General features: G+C 34.6%; 1 long non-coding RNA gene across 8 annotated transcripts in view; it reads right to left on the bottom strand.

Moving 5' to 3' along the window:
- LOC141522010 (uncharacterized) overlaps positions 1-16,780 on the bottom strand; it is a 354,724-nt gene that overhangs the window by 167,572 nt on the left and 170,372 nt on the right. Inside the window, exon 1 of one of the 8 annotated variants that reach the window (XR_012478112.1) lies at positions 2,614-2,725. The exons of the other annotated variants lie outside the window; for them this stretch is intronic. This is a non-coding gene — a long non-coding RNA (uncharacterized LOC141522010). Of the gene's footprint in view, positions 1-2,613; positions 2,726-16,780 lie in introns of those variants that run through there. 8 annotated transcript variants of the gene reach the window in all.

Raw genomic sequence — 16,780 nt, forward strand, 5'->3', positions numbered from 1 at the left:
AGCATGGGATGGGTAAAAGGTTATGAATAGCATGGGTTTAAGACTAGTCCTGATTTGGTACAGTATAGCTCACAAAAAAATAGTGTAAATAGGAACCATACAGGAAAGCAAGGATGGCATAAGATTATGGTGGCCTTACATACCAGGCTAAGGAGTTTGAACTTTTGTGGGCACTTAATAAATTTTGAATAGAAGAACAAAAGATCAGCTCTACAGACAAGGAAGATTACAGAATCAAAGAATTAGAATGGACTTCGGAGGATATCTATTCTCCCCTGTATCTGGGGACCTAACATTTGTCCTTAGTTCTCAAAGAAGATCATGACATCAGGGAGGTGTTGCCATGACAAGCAAGTGAATTGGATTTGAATGAGGGGTTGCTGTGCTAAATCATCAGTCTCACTTTCTCCTCTAGAGACATCTAGATCTAAAGGCCAAATATGGATCAGGATGATATGAGAAAGCAGGAGAGGACCCGAATAGTCATCCTCTCCACAATGTCCCCAATGAATGATCATCCCATCTCTGCTCAAAGACTTCTAGTGAAGAAGTTAATATGTCAGGAAGTATTCCATCCCACTTTTAGCTGTAATAATTAGAAATGTTTTCTTATTTCACTCACATGTCAGTCCTTCTAATACTTGAAAATGCCTATCCTATGGTTACCATATCTTTTCTAAGCTAAACATTCTGTGTTGTTTTAGTCAGTCTTCAGATGGCAGGATCTCCTACCATCTTACCATTTTCATCAGCTTCATCTTGTGGGGGAAGAGCGCCAAGAAAGGTAGGGTTTATCCAATTTATCAATGCCCTTCAAAAAAATGTGACAATAAACTTTTTATGTCAACATTTCTTCATCTGTAAAATGAGGTTAATTCTACTTGTGCTATATTCTTCATATGTTTGTAAGCAAAACAATTTAGAAACTGAGAAATGCTTTGTCATTATTATCAATTGCTGATTTCCTTTGAACCAAATGAATTAGGAAAGGCTTATAGTCAGGGTTTAATATTTCAGGGCTAGTTTAGTTTGATTACATAACTAATAATAGCTAGTATTTATTTAGTGTTTTAAGATACACAATAATGCTTTCTAATTATTAACTTATTTTATCCTCATAACAATCCTGAGAAAGTAGGTTCTATTACTACTTCCATTATAATCAATCAATCAATCAATCAATCAGCATTTATCAAGTGACTTCTAGGTACTAGCCTCTGTGCTGTGCTGTGCTGTGCTAAGGAAACTGAAACATACAGAGAGTAAGTCTTTTGCACAGGGTCACAAAACTACTGTCTGTAGCTGAGTTTGAACTCATGTTTTCCTAGCACTAGGACTGATATAGCTGCTACATAATTAGAGTTAGAAATAATTGCCATCCAATCCAATCCATATCTAAGCAAGAATGTCCACCACCATGACCATCATATAGTTTTTATTTGAGGAATTCCATTGAGAAGGAACCTACTACTTCCTAAGGAAGTCCATTTTGTTTTAGGTAGCTCTAACAATATCTCTTCTGACAATTTACCTCTTCTCAACTTCTGCCCATTACTCATAGTACTACTTTCTGGATGATCAAGAAGAGTAAGTCCAATACTTCTACATCAGAAATTTTCAAGTACTTAAAGACAGCTATCATGTCATATCCATATCAATCCCTATCTTCTCCAGGCTAAATATTCCCAGTTCCTTCAACAGATACTCATGGATGAAATGACTTTCAATATATGGATTCTTCTCCAGTTTATCAATCTTCTTTCTATCATGTATCATCCATGTACTAATCCTATTTTTCTAGTTAGAGAAAAGAGAAATTCTCTATTAGAAGAACAAAACCTATCTCCCAACATTTCTTTTAAAGTCTTTACTCTATCCAAATTGCACCTGATTATGGTATGACTAGTACCGTAGCTTACTCTATGTGGCAATAATGAAACAAGATACAATGTGCTATTCATGGTGGATATTGTTTGAATTGATTGGAACTCTTCCACTTCCCCCATGCATTTCCCTTACTAGTGGGCCTTGAGAATGAACCTTGGCCCAGGACCACCAATCTATGAGTTGATGAATTAAACCTGGACCAAATCCAAAAAAAAAAAAAAGTAGTCCTATATGTTAGGGATTCTTTACACAAATCATTTAGCAGGTTCCTAAGAATAGTGAATCTAAGTTTAAGCATTCTGCTTTTCAAGAATCTGTATCAAGTTGGCAAGCCAAAAATCCCCACAGATTCATACAAGAGAATTGTAACTTAATACAAGTACAAAACCTAAATCTAGTAGTATTTAAGTAATCACTGGCTTCTTTGGGGGCTATGCTTAACTAAACTGAGGTAAAGTCCAATTAGGGAAAAAATGTTTATGATAAATATAGTTATCTCAATCATATGCATAAATGCAAAACCTCTACATTAATGGTCCTTTACTTTTTTTTCATAAACCATTGGTGAAGTCAATGAAATCCTACTCATTATAACATTGTTAAATGTCCAAAAAAGTATATAAGATTACAAAGGAAACCATTTATATAGAAATATTTATCAAATAGAAATATAATATCAAAATATTTTTAATTCAAATTCCCAGGTTCCAGTTTAAGAATACTTACTTGCTCCACATATTTCCTTTAATGTCAAAATGTTTTAAATCCTTCATATGCCTGGTTTGCCTCCATCAAATATTATATTATTGTCTAACAAGCAACAATGATTAGTTGTTTATCCAAAACTTACCCAGGATATAAGACTTACTCATTTGCTATGACCATTCCTACCTTTATTGGGTGAGTCAGTCTTACTGACTACATTCTTAACTATTGAGTCATGGGCAGCTATGGACTTCCCTTAGTTGTATTCTTATCAGCAATTTTCTCAGGCTTTTCAAGGTCTTGCCTTAGGACAGAAGTCAATGACCTCTCTGCCACAAGGATGGCTAAACAATTTCCACACAGTCACTAGTTATCTTAAATTCACATGGAGAAAGAGAACAAAAGAAAGGGAGAAATAAAAAAGGAAAGGAACTGGATAGTGGGGAAGAAAAGAAAAAGAAAAAGAAAGATACAATAGAGCAGCATATATATATATATATGTATATATATATATATATATATACATATATATAGTGGGAAGAATGACATTAACTAATGCCTGAAGTACCACTTAGTATAAATCCTGTCTACTTCAGTTTTGGGGCACTGTCAAGATATTTCAATCATATATCCTCCAGAACTGCAATTGTATTTTGCTTATCCTGCGTTGTTTTATTTGTGTATGCAGTTTTTTAAAGTTAGAATTATCTATATATGTAGTCATATTGATAAGAACAACAGATCCACTTATTTGACTCAGGAAATATACATAGGCATCTATGTTTGTGTATGTAGCTAGGTAGAGCAGTGGATAGAACTCTGACCCTGGAGTCAAGAGGACCTGGGTTCAAATCCAGCCTCAGACACTTCTATCTGTGTGACCTCGGGCAAGTCACTTAATCCTGACTGCCTCACATTCAGGGCCATCTCCAGTTGTCCTGATTTATATCTGGCTACTGAACCCAGATGGCTCTGGAGGAGTTGACCAGTAACTTAGCACAGCACCCCCTTACTCAAATTCAATTCATGTGCTTGTCATGGCATCTCCTCCATTACCTCACGGTCTTCTTCTAGAATGAAGAACAAACAACAGGTAGCATAGGAAGATTCATCTTCCTGGGTTCAAATATGGCCTCATACTTATTAGCTATGTGACTATGGCCAAATCACTTAATCTTGTTTGCCCCAGTTTCTTAAACTGGGATGTGCTTAAATCAATAAATTAACAGGTACATTTTTCCTATCCTTTCCACTACTATTGCCAGGGTTGTTTTTGTTTATTTGTTATTTTGGTGGGAAATGGGGGTGAGCAGAGAGCAAAGATTTGTAATTTCATTGGCACAGAACACCTCAATGTGTAAACTCATTCTATCGACACAGATTAACAATGTCATGCAACATATGATATTTGAGATTTGCCTAGGGAACCGAAAGTTTGGTTGGTTGCATTGTTTGCTTAGGGGCTTGGTGACTTTTCTCAAAGAAGATTAAAATAACATCACTGTGCTAAAGTCAAGGTACAGTATTCCAACCAAGGCTGATCAGACCAATATAAGTTCATAACACTCTATCATAGTTCAGACACAAATAATAAAGGTTAATTGATATATAAAGACACATGGTAGGAAACAATCAGGACTTCAACCATGTATCACCAACTTTGAGCCTGGTCTTCTATCCACCTATCCACACTACTCCAGAAGTTTTCAAAGTGCAGTCACAGAGGACTGGAGATCCTTTTGGGGTGGGAGTGGGGGGGGTGTCAAGAGATCAAACAGTAATATTAAAATGTTATTTGCCAATTAAAACTCTTCCTTTTACCAACTACATAGCTTTGTGAGTCTGGATTTTCTTCATATTTTTCAACCAAAACAATATATCAATAAAACAAATACAGAACAAGATATGACAGTCCAGTTGTCTTTTATTAAGCCACACATCAAAGAGATTTGCAAAAACAGGCAAAACAATATCACACTTCTCACTAAATCTTTATAGACAATAGTTTCATAAATGTTATTTGTTAACATAAAATGTGTTTATTTCCAGTAGTTTTAAATGAATTAATATATATATATATATATATATATATTTAAATTTTATCAGTTTTAATGTCTAATACAATAAATATTGATAAATTCAACCCACATAAACAAAAGTTTTGGGGCAGAGAGTCTAAATAACTTTAAGAGTATGAAAGAGTCCTGAGACCAAAATGTTTGAGAATTGCTATGCTCTCTCAAGCTGTTTCTCTCCATTAATTATATTAATAGTGTCAATTTTTGTGCATGAGTTGAGAGGATAGGCCTGTTATTTTAATAATGTAGTTAAGTCCCAGTATTAAAACTCTCTACTGTTTCAGGTTGAAAATTATCTAGGAAACATAGCATTATGGAGTTGCCTTGGACACTTAAAGGGGAACCTGAAATGAGATCTTCCTAACTCTGAGTCCGCTTCTTTTCATATCATGAACTACCACCAGTACTACCACCAGTAACATCACCATACCACTACCACTACCACTATATAACTACCATTATACCACTACAACTTCTGCTACTACTACTACTGGTAGTAGTAATACTACTACTATTACCGACTTCTCATTATTTTCTTTTGGGAGTTTATATTTTTACTTCTTACCTTAAAAGTTACCTCCTAATATTAGTTTTATTTATATGAAATATCAATAATAATTATTACTCATCTTCACCTTTCTAATATACTTCCCACACAGGAGAATGCATATTTAGAATTGTTTACCATAGTACTATAAAACTAAAAAAAGACATCCTCTACCCTCTTCTGCCTTACAAAGTTATTCCTTTCCATATTCTAAGTAAACCTTTTTTACCTAAGGGACACAAGCATCCATCTGCTCTGTTTGTTCATTATGAGGCAGGTGGCACCATAACCTTGCTTCATTTTTTCCCCCACTGGTGTTGAAGCATAAACTATCTTTTAATTCTGACACATTTATCCATTCAGGAGACAGTTTGAAAAACAGTTGAGGCTTGCCACACCATCTATCACTTCTCAAGGGGGCTATGCAAAAGGTTGGTATTTGGTTTATAAACCTAAGTAGCAAGGCTATGCTAAGAAAAACATCATGTCCCTCAGTCCTATGGAGATAAGACCAACTATACCAATTAAGAGCAATTAATTAATTCATAGTGAAAGAAGATGCCTAGGGGGAAAGGCAATGACCTAAACTAGAGGTTCTTAATCTTTTCTGTGTCATATATACTTTTAGCAACCCAATAAAGTCTGTATACCCTTTTTCAAAATAATGTTTGTGATGTATGAGTATAGACACACATACACCAAAAATAAGCATGTCTATATAAACATACATACAATATACACATAAAATATGTATGTAAGTGTGTTTATATAAATATACATATATGTCTATATATATTAATATACACATTTATTGTCCCTTTTGAATTATTATTTTGAGAAATATTCTATAGACTTCATTGGACTGCCAAAGGGATTTATGACACACAAAAAGCTAAGAACCCCTCATTTAGACCTTACCTTTCCTCATTTTGATGTAGTTACTATCTATCTCTATATCAAGTATACATGCATACATATATACACACATATTGTTTATGTGTGAGAAAGTATATGTATCTTTACAAACATTATTTTGTTTATATATTCAATGGAGATTTGCCTAGGTATGCCCAAATCACCTAACATGAAGCCCCCTACCAAATGAGTGTTTGTAGCCTTCTTTGATTCACTGCAGTGATAGCAATAGATTGCATCTCTTGAACTGATGATGCTGAGAAAATAGCTCTATTTCTGGCTCAAGTTGCTGGACAGTTCATGAAACTAAGGATAGGGAAACAATAGTTAGAAATACCTCTTCCTCTGCTTCCCCAGACCATTTTTCAGAGCCTGGGTTAAGGAGGAAAAGCAAGGAAAGGAAGTTTTCCCACTTTCACCAGTTTAGCTCATGTGGAAAATGAACTGGAGATGGAAGTGGCAAACTATTCTAGGATCTTTGCCAAGAAAACCCCAAAAAGGATCATAAAGAGTCAGATATGACTGAAATGATGGCATAATAACATATCATTCCTTTATTTATTCCTTTATTTCTCAAAACAGTTTTATGAGGTAGATATTAACTCTTTTAATTAACTCATTTTACAAAAGTAAGCTAAGGTTCTGAGTACTTATGTGACCTATCCAGAATCAGTTAGTTAGCAACAAAGGCATTATTCAAATCCAGGTCTTTCCTAAACTAGTTTAATGTTCTTCCCATCCCACTGAGTTGAGTTTACTTACAAAATATTTATGATGTTCCATTCGTATACTCTCTTTTGCATCTCCTTTCATAGAGTTGGGAAAAATAGAAACTAAAAAGGATTAAATAATTTTTCTAGGTTGCAACTTTGATTAAAATTGAGTACTCCCACTCCCATCTTCAAAGTCATGTGTTTGCATTACCATTTATTCTGATGTTTGCCAAATATATGTTATGCAATAACCTGCTGGACACACAGAATATCAGATTACTACCCTCATGTCTGCAGAACCAAAATGGCAATAAGATTCAAAGGACACTTCTATCCTTACCCACAATCCTAACCTTGCCATCTGTGTAAATGATAATGATCATAACTAACATTAAGCTTGGATTGTAACAGCCAAGCGCTTTTCATATACTGCCTCATTTGATCCTCACAATAGCTCAATGAGGCTGGATTATCATCCCTACTTTACAAAGGAGGAAAGAGAACCTGGGAAAGGTGACTTAGCCAAGGCCATACAGATATCAGAAGGAAGATTCAAGACAATGATGTCATTTCGATACTTTATCCAATATGCTATGCTGCTGGTTTTAGCATGACCATTTATCAGACTAATCCTGAAAAAAGACCCCTTATCTTTTAAGCAATGAATTATCACTAATCATTTTTTCTTTATCTATAGGGAGCTTTATGCTATCATTTTGAAAACCTGGGACCTTTACCCTAAGTAAATAAACCCTTAGTGATCCAAATAGGTCAGTTGTTCAGAAATACATTCCTCCATTCACAGAAAGTAGTCAAGAGAAATTAATTAATGATATATGAAATATTTTTAGAACTTCTCAAAGCAGATTTTTCTTTATTTCTTTGTCCACCATGTTTAGGGAAAGATTTGGGAGAGGGAAAGGAATAGAAAAAGGGAATTCCCAAAAATTTTGACAAGACCCTTCTGCATAACAAATAGCCAGCCACAAGAATATAAAAGATAAAAAAGCTAAGGTCCATATAGACACAAATATTCATAGGAGTGCTTTTTTGAACTAGCAAAGAATTGGAAAACAAAGGAAATGCTCAATGAGTAGGGAATGACCAAACCAATTGTGGAATATGAATGTATTGAAGGTTTTTAGACCTAAAAACAATTAATAAAAAAATTAAGGGAAATATTGGAAGATTTCTATGGAACTGATGTGGAATTTTTTTAAAAAGCAAAAGCAGAAAAGCAATATGCATAATGACTGCAATATAAGTGAAAAGAATACTAAAACATGACCAAACCTAGCCAAAGAAGGATTAAAAATATGCATCTTTTCCTCTCTTTTCATTGGAGTAGTGGGAGACTTTGGGTGTGAAATATTACTTATTCGGTGATTTTTATTTATTCTTTTTTAACTTTTCTTTTTACTTTATTCTTTGTTTCATCCTTGCTGCAAGACAAGGTTTGCAGGAAAACAGGGATATTTGGAATGTAATATGTCATAGAAATAAAAGATTTCAATTAAAAAGTTTTGTAATGAATTTTGAACCCTACCTGAAGTTGAAGGTTAGAGATCCTTGAACTCAGGGGCTGCATAGCTATAGGATGATATCACAGTTAATATTCTCCCATGAAATATATAATGATCAGAAACTGCTTTTTTAATCATCTCTCTTCTTCTGTTTTATTTGAATACCAATGGACTGCATGGGGCTCTTTTAGAAAACATTTACAAGAAAAACTCATCACTGATTGCACTCTTTAAAAACTGTCATCTTACATTTATAAAAGAAAATGCAACAAGCTATGCAAACCAGCTCTGAATGGTTAGCAAAGCAGCGTATTTACAAACACCTTGAGTTGGTTAGTATTCACACTCTTTCTCCCTGCCACCTTGAATCTGAATTGGATACCACAGCTGCTGTCAGATCCAGACACAAGTGCATCTTTCAGCAGCAACCCCCTACCAAGAATGCCAAGCAGAATATGCCTATCTTTTTACGATGCCTCCCATCCTATAGCTGACAATTATCATTTTCAAGGAAAGAGACAAACCAAAGAAAACTAGCGGGGTTACTTCTCCCTTCCTCTTCTCCCTTCCTCTCCTCCCTCCCACTTTGGAAGGGGAGAGATATAAGAAATAGCCCTTGACAATATCCCTTCTCTCTGAAACCTATATTGATAGTACCTACTTTCATTTATTTTTGAAAGTTTATTGAAACCTTTTAAGAAAATTTTTTCCTATACAATCCCCCCCAAGAACCCTCCCTTGAAACAAACCAAAATCTTCTGATGAATGAACCCTATATGATACAATATGCAACATCCCACTCCTTGGTTCCCCACCCCAGTACTTAGTGAAGTCTATTTTATCATATATTCTCCTGGAACCAAGATTGATTATGTCAATTAATCTGAGTCTAGTCATCTTTTCATTGTATTTTGTGGTCATCAGAGTATTGTTCTTTTAGTTCTTCTTTCTTCACTGTATGCCATTTCACATCAACTCATTTCTTTGAATTCTTCATAGTCATAATTTCTAATAGTGCAATAACATTTTATTACATTGAAAAATCCAAAATATGTTCCACCATCTCTCTCCCATCAAAGAAGCCCAAGTTTCTTTCCAGTATTGTTTTGCCTTTTTTCTATTACCATACAAAAGGCAATGCTATAAATATTTTAGTGTTTATGGAGTCTTTTCCCCTTTTACTTCCTTCCTACTTAACATGGTACTGGTACATGGTAAGAGCTTAATATTTTTTCATTCATTCATTCATCATATATATGTTTTAATGTAATAATTTCAGAGAAACCAGTTGGGAGCCATTTGAATGTCATCATAATTAGACTATTGTTCAAGTCTTTGTTTGTCAAAGAGGTAAGCACCCCATTAGATCTAGGATATCATTGCAGAACTCTAAATACTGAAGACAGCCTACAGAGTGTTGCTGACACTTTTTAAAGATTTTTGGAATTTTAATTGAAAATCAGTTAATTTTTCTTTCCAATAATAATCACTATCATCATCATCACCTCTTTCTTCTCATCTAGAATATTGTTATCAACATTATCATCACCACCATTATTATTATTAATGAAATAATAGTATTTTGCTTTCAAGAGTTTTATACATTATAATCATGTACTATATTTGTTTTACTCTAATCTAAAGTGGGTTTAGGGAGGATTTTAATAAAAAATATTTTCAGACAAATCTATTATTATATGGATTTTCATCTCTCCTTCCTCATTTCTCCCCAGGTAATGGGCAAATAGCTGACAAAGAATTGCTTAATGAAACCTATTTTCACCAAAATGAGTGTCCCCCAGATAAATTAGTAATAAGAATTCACAAATATTTTTGTGTAGGGGACAGAATTGTCTAGAGAAAGACTCAGGGAACCTGGAAGCAGTGTGAGTAATGAATGACAGTTTCTTAAAGGTTAATATCTTCTTTAATCTATTTCCATAACAGAAAGTGAAAATACTGTATTAGGCATAGGATCTGCTTTGGGGATTACAAAAACAATCTCAGTTATTTTGTATATCTTCGACCACAGGGAGCCTCATGGAACCTACAAACAAATCTCATTTCAGGAATAACAAAAGAAGTAAAAATCTTTTTGGTTCTCATATGAAAGTGATGCCTTAAATTTTGAATCTGTGTATGGAGGAGAGGAGAGGAGGGGGGGGAGAGAGAGAGAGAGAGAGAGAGAGAGAGAGAGAGAGAGAGAGGAAGAAGAAGAAGAAGGAGGAGGAGGAGGAGGAGGAGGAGGAGGAGGAGGAGGAAATAATAAAAGAATGGAGAGACAGAAAAGGGGGAAGAATCATAAGAATGAAGAGAGAGGAGAGAGAAGGGAGGAAAGAATAAAAAGAATGGTGAGAGAGAAAGGACGGAAGAATGAAATGGTGAGACAGAGAGAAGGGAGGGAAGAATAAAAAGAATGGAGAGAGAAGAGGGAAGAATAAAAAAGAATGGAGAGAGAGAAAGAGAGAGAAGGGAGGGAAGAACAAAAAGAATGAAGAGATAGAAAAAGAGAGGGAAGGGAAAAATAAAAAGAGAAAGAAGAGAAGGAAAAAAGAATGGAGAGAAAGTGAAAGAGGAAGTAAGAATAAAAAGAATGGAGAGAGATAAGGGATGGAAGAATAAAAGAAGAGAGAAAATGAAAGGAGAGATAAGAGAAGGAAGAATAAAAAGAATGAAGAGAGAAAGAGAGAGGAGGTAAGAATAAAAAGGATGGAGAGAGAAGGGAGGGAAGAATAAAGGAGGGGAGAGAGAGAGAGAGAGAGAGAGAGAGAGAGAGAGAGAGAGAGAGAGAGAGAGAGAGACTGCCCTTAATACTGGACTAGGAGCTGTGATTGTCATGTAAGGTAATGAAACCATTAAATGCACAGTATTAAGAAGAGACAAGATGCAATTAGCCAAGAAATTACTCTGATCTCAGTGACATTTTCAAAAAATCATAATACAATATACATCGGAGGGCATGATTGGCAGTCTAATCCAGTTTTGATGGAATGTAGTCCACATACTGTGAGTAAAGCAGTACATGGCCAGATAAAGCTCACAGCTGTGAATCTCTGATATGTCCTTACAGTCTTGTCACCCAGGAAATTCCTCAGGTTTAAAAGATGATGAAAGTATCGACCATTAATGACAGGATCATCTCCTGCCCTGAAATAAAATGTACTAATCCCTTTTGCTAGGTCTATGAATTCCTAATATAAATTATATAAACTCTAGTAATTCATCTCTGTTAGCACAGTTGTGTTTGGAAATTGTACAGCAGTCTTTGCCCTATTTGAAATGCTAGATGAAAGCAAGACATGTTCGTTTAAGCTGCAGCATAAAGTAATTTAACACAGGGGACAGAATAACTTCTGGATAATGAGAACAAGAGATGTAAAAGAAGGCAAGTTTAAAAGTTCCAAAGTGGCTTGATGGATTTATGCTTGATCTTGGCAAATAAGGCCAGAAATATGAAAATAAAAATTAAAGCTAGAAGTTGGTTCTTTCCTTTAAATCCTTAAATGCAAATGATCTCAAATAGTTTATTTGTCTCTTGAAAATAATATGGAAATTAGAAAAGTGTCATTACAACCCACAATAATTTCATTTTAAGTTAAAATGCTGTGAATAAAGCAGTGGTGGTGTGGTGTCAGGGAGAGAGGCAAGGCCCCAGAGTCAGAAACAACCAGGTCAAAATTCTTCTTCTGAACACACGGGTTATATGATCCTGAGCCAACTACTCAATGCCCTAGTCAGCTTTTTAAGTTACAGATATTGTAGTTCAGCATCGATGGAGGGAGTCTCCCTATTGGGAGTACCCTATACTGATGAAATCACATAGCCTGACCCAAAATGAAATGTCACTAAAGATGCTGATACTGCTCCTTTTTTAATGTATAAATGTGTTCATGAAAGAAATATTCAAAACAGAAACCTACAGAGGTTTTAGTCTGTATTCAATATATACATAGACATTACATAGAGGAGACAGGGTGGGGGGGAGAGAAAGAGAAAGAAAAGGAGAGTGGAGAGGGAGGAGTGTGAGGGAGGGAGGGAGGGAGAGAGAGAGAGAGAGAGAGAGAGAGAGAGAGAGAGAGAGAGAGAGAGAGAAGAAAAGATTCAGAGAGAAGGAGGGAGGGAGGGAAGAAAGGAGGGAGGAAGAAAGAGAAAGAGAGAAAGACAGATCCAGAGAGAGTACATCTTGAACTGTAGATGAGCAATTGTTTACACTTTGAAAACCTATGTTTATTCCATAGTAACAATTCACCTAAAAGATAATGGCATAGTAGCATTTGGAATCTGGTCACTATAAATAGTCAGAATGCCACACTAATTAATTTTTCCTTGTGTTTATGCTTCTGTTCTGAAGGTTAAATGTGATCTGGTTTAAATTCATCTTTTATGGCTAACAAAGGTGTTATGCTTATGAAATTGTTGACTGACTGAGCTTGACTCCCTCAAGCACAAACCTCAAAATATGTGCAATGCACCTGCAAGGTGTGATTACAAAATAAAGAGATTTGCTTAAAAAAACCAACAAAACAAAATTCATACATCTTAATGAGTATTGCCCTTCACTGTAGCCTCCTTAGGAAGTTATAAATCTTACCAATGCTGCATCTCTGATTTTAGATCACCAGTTTAACCATTTTAACTAATACAGGAGTCACAGATTTAAAGAATCACAATATTTTAATTTAAAAAAAAGTCATTCACTAGCTTGAATACCCACTTTATTTATCCGATATGGATTTGAATAACTTTGGGCTATTTTTAAGTCAAATTGATCTCAAAGGACAAATATTTGCCACTTTTAAAGATATTTAAAAGAACATTTGCAGGCAGCAAAGACATTTCCACATAGTTCTGAATATTATTGAAATAAGGACAAAGTATTTCAAGGGGATTACTTTGAAAGGGACAACACATACTTGACTGGATAAATTCTGGGATATTAGAGTTTATAAAAACAGTCATGTGACTCTATAGTCAGTTCTGCTTATAAAACAGAAACAATATTTTATTTATTCAAGAAGAATGGATTAGAGAATCAGGGTATGGTGATGGTAAGAGAATCAAACTTCAAAGTTAGGAAGACATGAATATATGCCCTCCCACGTTGTCCACTGCTGCAACTTTCTACGACTGTCACAGAATTGGTGAAGATTCACTTAGATAGGAGGTAATTGCCTCCCTGGTTTATGAAATTATGAGTGGGGGGGCCGAGAGAAAGAATAGTCTTTAATCTAGGTAAAACTACACACCTTTCTTAACTCCATCTCTTGAGAATTTCCTTTCCTAAGAATTCCAACTTTTCTACAAGACATGGGAAGGACCACCTTCTACATCTACAAGAAATCTTCCCTGATCCCCTTGCTGCCAACACCTTCCTTTTTAAAATTCCTTTGTATTTATTTTGCATAGATTTTGTATATATCTGCAAATGAACATGTTGTCTCCACTGTTTAAGTTTTTTGAGAATTTAAGGTTTTTTTAGGACAGAGATCATGACATTTTTGTCTTTCTTTATATTCTCAGAATCTAGGCAAATGCCTGAACACAGTGGACTTTAATAAATATTTGTTGGTGGAGCATTAATAGCAATCGAACAATAGATTACCTAATGTGTCAACAAAGGCTAATTGTTTTCCTCAGCTGTTACCCAAGGCTAGTCAGGCTGATATAAAAACTCAGTAGAAATCATTGTATCTCACACTCTCCTTCTTTCCCTTCCCTTAGTCCTCCCCCAGAAAACACCCACCAGAAACTTCAGAGGCTAATGGTATTCACTACTTTGAGAGCACTTTAGGAGAGCAGAACAAGGGAGAATCAATTCTTTTATGTCTGCCTCACTAGTTATGTTCAAAACCATTGTCATGAGATCAAAAGCTAACCATGTACATAAGTTCCCACAACTTGCTGGATTAAAGATATCCCACAGGTATGATAGGCTGCAACTGAGTCAAACCCTACAAACTTTAAGCTGGTCTCGGCAGTACTTGCAGCCTGAGTCAAACCATGATTTGGAAAGGAGGGGGATCCAGGAGGTGAGCAGGGGAGGAAAATGACCGATTTGATGTTAGTTATTTGAAAGGTTCAAATAGGGGCACAATAGCAAATGTCAGATTCTGAAATAGAAGTAAATCAACTTTAAAAGTAACATACAAAAGGGTAAGAAATGGATTATGCCACTTATGACTCAGATTTTTTTTTAAAAAAATCTGTAACTTCACCCTTCTAATAGCTTTAATTTATTCAACATGGGTGGACTTGGGGGTGTGAGTGAATATACATGTTCTGCAACTTGTTTATTCTCAAAAGGTACTTTTTTCTCACTTCATTATGTGTATTTGAAGGTTTAATAGGTTAGGTCTTAACCTTATGGGTTCATTCCTTTCTTCCTGTCTTCAAATACTTTTCAAAATTATACTCCATCGTGTTCACTCTACAAGCCCATGGGAACTTTGATTTAGTTTCGACATTTAACTTCTATCACTTTTCTCAATTGTTCCTAGAAAAGTACATTTAAAACACACTCAGAGATTAAACTTCTCGCCATAGTTAACAAACTTAAATAACTAAGGGAAAAAAAATAAAGAACCACCTCCATATTAGATAGGAGCTATAACTGCAAAATAGCATTTTAAAACTCAAAGCCACTTTGAACCTCCTCGATACCAACTCTTAACCTTTTCTAAGTTGTTTGTCTTTAAAAAGCAATGCATACTGTTAGAGCAAAATGTGAAATAAATTAAAACTTTGATTTTCATTCTGGTTCTGAGATTACAACATGTTGGGAAGAGAGAGAAAATAACATAAATCTTTCTGAAGTTTTCCCCATACTTTCATATTCCACAAAAATACAATTGCTTTTTCTGTATAAGTATGATTGTTTCTTTATTTAAGGTAACTGAACATTATTGACCCAAATTGTTTCAAATCGTTTTAGATTATTTATACTCGAATCCTTAGAATCACAAAGAGTTGAAATTTAGATTTTTTTCATGGTAACTTTTCTCTAAATATAATCACAGGGTGTTTTTGGTTATTTAGAGAGAAATAAGTCTAACGAAAAAAAGAATTTTAAAGAAAAGAAATGAAACTTAAAAAAGATGACTAATTTTAAGAGGTTCTTTTGAATGTAAACAAATATGTTAAACTTATCTGCTTGATAAAAATGTACTCAAGATGGCACTGACATTTTGGAATTTTCTAGGGTTTCAGCACTTTGCCTTTTATAGTCAATCATCTATAATTTTGGCATTTGTTATGTAGCAAAAGTCTGAAGCCAGAAACAGGGATCAGATAGATGATGCCTGGAGCTTCTTCTGTGGTCATCTAGCATATCATGTTGGTCTGCATTTTATTGGGGAGGAGGTGGGGGCAAGCATCATAAACTGCTTCATGGCCACTAACGTTTCTGGTGTTTTCATTTGGAGACTTCTCATGTAAAAGATTGTCAGTTAAAATATAGTTCTCATAACTAACACGTTTCATGTTTCTTCTCATTTTCCTTAGGTTTTAAAGATTACTATGATGGTTTCTCTTTAACACTTCCTCCTTTCCCAAAAAAATGCTTTTTCAAAAATTATCTCCAACAAGCTAAAACTTCATTGGAAATCATGACAAATAATAGAGCTGCAAGGGGACCAAACAAAAATTCTTAAAAAAAAAACACCTTCCTTGAGATAGATAAAGAATTTTTTCTGTGGCATAATATATCAATGTTAATATTCTGATATAACAGAATCTCCCTTATTTTACCCACTAAGGACAAAAATCAATTGGCTAATTTTCAGAATTTTAAGAATGGATATGCCCTCTCTGCTTCCCTCAAAGTGGGATTTGACAATAACATTTAAGAAAATAATATAATTCACAAATTAATCAATATTTTCCTTAAAAATGCTTTAGTGAACACTTAATAGCTAAGTGGCTGGATGTAAAGGATACAAACTTTTTGAAATTACTTAATCTAGTCTATATTTGATGTATATATATATATATATGTGTGTGTGTGTGTGTGTGTTTTATGCATATGAATGTATATAAATATAGACATACATAAATATATAATCCCATGCTCATAGTGGTCTGAAAAACAACATCAACTACCAAAGTGTCATATACTCATATAAGTTAAAAAAGATCTGAAAATTAAATTAAATTCTACTTATGTAATTAAGCTGGTGTAGTAACAAGAGGGCTACAAGAGTGCTGGCAGAAAAGAGAAGGGCTTTGGAATTTTCCTGAGCAAGAGGATTTTTGTTTTCCACTTAAAGCAAATGTTAAATTATTTTTTTCTGTCAAAATCCTAAATAGCTTTTTGACAGGTTTGTTATGGTTAATTAATTACTTTCATTTGCACTAAGTTGTATACTTGAAGATGAATGGTACATGATAACAAGGCTAGCTTATGTGAGGAAGACC

Source organism: Macrotis lagotis, chromosome 4 (genome assembly GCF_037893015.1).
Source record: "Macrotis lagotis isolate mMagLag1 chromosome 4, bilby.v1.9.chrom.fasta, whole genome shotgun sequence".
Lineage (NCBI taxonomy): Eukaryota > Metazoa > Chordata > Mammalia > Peramelemorphia > Peramelidae > Macrotis > Macrotis lagotis.